Source organism: Zootoca vivipara, chromosome Z1 (genome assembly GCF_965207765.1).
Source record: "Zootoca vivipara chromosome Z1, rZooViv2.hap1.1, whole genome shotgun sequence".
In the NCBI taxonomy this organism is placed as follows: domain Eukaryota; kingdom Metazoa; phylum Chordata; class Lepidosauria; order Squamata; family Lacertidae; genus Zootoca; species Zootoca vivipara.
Genome location: NC_142583.1, coordinates 51103346 through 51108408, shown reverse-complemented (window position 1 = coordinate 51108408; position 5063 = coordinate 51103346).

The window sequence follows — 5063 nt, the reverse complement described above, 5'->3', positions numbered from 1 at the left end:
GGTCACATCCACGACATAGATTTAAAGCACTCGTATGCCATTTCAATAGTTATGGAGAATCTATGAACTACATTTTGTCAAGGGTGCTGGGCATTGCAGATCTGTGAGATTTGCACTCTTAACAAACTATAGTTCCCAGGTGTCTTCCGGGGAAGCCATGACTGTAAAATCAGTACAGTGAAGATAATCCATTCTGAAGGTGCCTTCGTAGGTCAAAAATTTCGGAAGTCGAAAAAGCAGCTTCCCCTTAAAGAAACCCCAAACAAATGGAAACGGAAACATTCACAAGTCGAGTAAACCGCATTTAAAAACGCCGCGGTTTCCCTTCGGAGGTTGAAAAAATCGTAAGCGTGCAACCGTTTTTGCCGCTCGTAACTCGAACAATACAGAAGTCGAGTACTTCGTAAGTTGAGGTACCACTTAATATGACTGCTTTAAATCTATGGTGTTGATGTCATCCAAGTTCCATCATACTGGGAAATAGCTTCTCCTTACATGAACCAACCTGGACCCCGTGGTCATCATCCGAGCTCCTTCTTTGTGTGCCCCCTCCACAAGAGGTCTGGAGGCTGGCAACATGAGACCAGGCCTTTTCTGTGGTGGCTCCTTGTTTGCAGAATGGTTTCCCCAGAGAGGCTCGCCTGGTGCCCTCTTTACATATATTTAGATGCCAGGCAAAAGCATTCCTCATCTCCCAGGGCTTTGGCTGATTGAACAACCTGTGGCCGTTTCAATGTTTTTGGGGTGGTTTTTTTTTGTCATGATGTTATGTATCTTGTGATTTTATTTTCTGGTTTCATGTTGTAAACTGCCCTGTGATCTTCAGGTGGAGGGTGGTATATAAATTTAATCAAATAAAAATGAAGAATTGAAAGGGGAAAGCATGCACAGGTCCTAGTATAAAACCTAAATATTTCTTGCTGGCAAGTGGCCAACTACCAGATCTGACTGCAGCAAATGTGATGAATTGGGAAGAACCCCAGCACCAAGTGTAAAGTTATTTTCTCTCTCCAGGCGTATTATTACTTTCACCCATTTTAAATTTATCCAGTTGAAATGATCAGCATAAAGCTATGGACAGAATGAGGAAGTATATGCAGTTCTGCAGTTAAGTAATAACAGACTGTGGGCTGATGGTGCTAACATCTCTACCCTTTTAAAATGGTAGTATGTATTACTCCACCTACTTCACTATTTGGTAACCCAGCCTTGCTGCATTTCAGGATCCCCCCTGCTCATTCTCCCCCAAAGTTGTACTTTGACAGCACCATTGGGTATATGTCTAATCTTCACATAAGAGTAATTTGTCTTTCCATTTGTCATTAAAAAGGTAAAGGTAAAGCACCCCTGACAGTTAAATCCAGTCGCAGACGACTCTGGGGTTGCGGCGCTCATCTTGCTTACAGGCTGAGGGAGCCGGCATTTGTCTGCAGACAGTTTTTCTGGGTCATGTCGCCAGCATGACTGAGCCGCTTCTGGCGCAACGGAACACCGACACCAGAGCAGCACACGGAAACACTGTCTACCTTCCCACCGGAGTGGTACCTACGGTATTTATCTACTTGCACTTTGGGGCGTGCTTTCGAACTGCTAGGTTGGCAGGAGCTGGGACAAAGCGACGGGAGCTCACCGGCGACCTTCTGATCGGCAAGCCCAAGAGGCTCAGTGGTTTAGACCACAGCACCACCCGCGTCCCTTCCATTTGTCATTAGAGATAAATAAATGGCAAAGGAAGCAGTGAACTGAATGAGAGCACCCTGCGCATCCCCAGGAGGACTGTCATCTTAGATGAATATTACAGTAAATGTTGCAGCAAAAGAAATCTTGGTGGAAGATTTCTGTATCTCTTATGCTGACCTCAAAATAAAGGCTGTGAGGCACTTAATGTGACTTTGAGATTCTTCACTTGGAACATTCATGACAGAGAATACTCGGGGCCAAGTTAAGCATGCAGAAAGAGCACTTTGTTCAGGTCTTCTTTGACACTCTGTTTATTTTTTATAACATTTTATTAAATTCTCCAAAAATAGCAGCTAAAGCATCACCAACAAATTTTTAAAACCATAATTTTGATTGACTTCCCTCCCCTTCTTGGTTTCATTGTTTAATACTCATTCACACACGACCTTAAAACCTTATAACTTAATATTTCAATTTTAACCTTCTTCACCTTATTACAAGTGACTTTTAGGTCTTCTTTGACACACTAGACCCCACATGAGAGTTCATGCATCTGAATGCCCCCTCTTTTACGAACATCAGAGAATCCTGACAAAAATGGAAAAGCTAGCAGAAATTGCTAGCTGATCATCTGATCACTGCAGATGGTGACAGCAGCCACGAAATTAAAAGACGCCTGCTTCTTGGGAGAAAAGCAATGACAAACCTAGACAGCATCTTAAAAAGCAGAGACATCACTTTGCCGACAAAGGTCCGTATAGTTAAAGCTATGGTTTTCCCAGTAGTGATGTATGGAAGTGAGAGCTGGACCATCAAGAAGGCTGATCGCCGAAGAATTGATGCTTTTGAATTATGGTGCTGGAGGAGACTCTTGAGAGTCCCATGGACTGCAAGAAGATCAATCCTATCCATTCTTGAGGAAGCAAAATAAAAAAATTCCTTCAGTAGCACCTTAAAGACCAACTAAGTTTATATTTTGGTATGAGCTTTCGTGTGCATGCACACTTCTTCAGATACACTAGAAACAGAAGTGTCAGACCCTATATATATACAGAGGGTGGTGGGGGTGGGTGGGAATGGGTGGTGGGCTGATGGGAGTGGTAAACCTGGAGATGGCTGTTAATGGCTGCTAATGGCTGTTAATGGCATTCTTGAGGAAATCAGCCCTGAGTGCTCCCTGGAAGGACAGATCGTGAAGCTGAGGCTCCAATACTTTGGCCACCTCATGAGAAGAGAAGAACCCTTGGAAAAGACCCTGATGTTGGGAAAGATTGAGGGCACAAGGAGAAGGGGATGACAGAGGACAAGATGGTTGGACAGTGTTCTCGAAGCTACGAACATGAGTTTGACCAAACTGCGGGAGGCAGTGGAAGACAGGAGTGCCTGGCGTGCTATGGTCCATGGGGTCACGAAGAGTCGGACACAACTAATCGACTAAACAACAACAGCAGAAATTGCTGCAGTTCAATTGTTTGTCTGCAATCAGGAATGGAAATCAGTCAACAAAATGCAATCAGTATTCATGTTCACATTGGGTTTTTTTAAAGTCTGCAAAGGATAACCAACAAATTGCTCTTTTAAATAGTTTTAATGTTTCCTTTACATTGAAATGAAGTTACATTACCGACAGAGTTATGTAGCTTAAGAAACTTACGAGAAATAACAGACAGTGAGATGAATATCATAGAATTTGATGGAATGTGAACTGTAGTGGAATAGAAACAGGGCTGATTATGACAAAAAGTGGCGGGAACAGAAATTGTTGCTTACTTACACCCCTACCTTGTGTAAAACACTAACCAAAATCATCCCTGCATGTGGGAAACTAGAATGTCAGGGAAATACTTCGTGGATTGTATGACATTTATGTCTTAAAACAAGAGAGACCTTCAAGAAAGTGTCTCTTTCTCAGCCTAACCAACCTCGCAGGTTTTTTGCTTGGGTAAAAAAATAAGTGGAAAGGAACTGCACATGTCACCTTGAGCTCCTGGGAAGAAGGGTGAGATGTAAGTGTATTACATAAAAATGCATATATTTGGAGAATCACAAAACTTTTGACAATGCCAATGCACAAATTTATGACCTGAGGGCATGAAAAGCTGTGAATTCCTGGTTACAGGAAAATGTGCATTTTGAAGTTATGATTTCAGACATTTTTTGGCAGGGCACACTGCCAGGCCCTATGGAAGTGGCTCCCTCATTTGGCTTGCTCTTTGTCATTCTTTAAATCCCTCATACACTTAATGTAAAATGTAAAGAGTGTATCCATTTCCCTCTGTCAAAGACGATTGGAGGGTACACACTTGATGTGTTAGCCAAATGGAGATCTTTTCAACATGATTTCCATTTTTCTTATATGAATAATGTAACTGTTAAATGCTGTCAAAAAGCAGCATTCATAAGCTTTTAAAGTATATTCATATGCTTGTTCACCTGCATTTCGATAATGGTTGTAGGGATCTGGAAAAGGTTGTGTGGTCTATAGGCCTGTTTGATTTTTCATGGTTCCATCAGCCTAGAATCTAGGGTCCAGATCATGGAGACCAGGAACAGATTAATTATTGGATAATGAAGGGGCAATTCACCTGTAATTCTGCCTGACTCTGAACAGAAAGCAATTGAAGGCAGAGGAAAGTATTCTTTCTGAAGGAGAAAGCTGCTTATTAAAGGTACAGTAGCCCTGAAACACCTTGTTAATGTTTTTCCTGTCCACATTTGAATTGTTTTTTAAGTGGAAAGGAAATCCACAAGTTGGATCTGAGAAAGGAAGAGTGAACAACACAGAAAACAGTGGAACTCAATGTGTTGGATAGAGTGCTGGATTTATGTATAAGCTAAACAAGCTTAGGGCCCCACTCTCTTGGGGGGCCCCAAAAAAATTAAAGGAAAAAATTGCAATTACTTTGATAAAATACAATTTGTTGTTGACAAAGGATAGCTGGACATATAAAGGGCCCCATTACCTTCCTCCTCATCAAACCTAAATCCAGCCCTGGTTGGATAGCATCTAGGCTCCCTGTATAAATGTGAGTGATTGAAGGTGTCAGTTTCAAGACAAAATAGCTAGTGTGCAAGCAACCATCAACAGGGAGAGCAGATGAGGAATGGGAAGCTGTGGGGAAAAGGTCCAGGATGCAGGGGGTCTAAAAGGAAATGGACAGGGCCGTCTTAAACGCCCCTGCCGCTGTGGTGTGCCGGATCTCTCCGGCGCCCTCCCGCCCCGTTTCCCAGCGTGGTGGGCGGGTGGGCGCAGCGGCGGGCGGGCGGGCAGGCACAGCGCTATCTCTCTGGCGCCCTCCCGCCCATTTCCCAGCACGGTGGGTGGGTGGGCGCCGCACGCAGCGCGGCGGACCGGCGGATTGGCCGGCCAGCGGGCGGGCGCA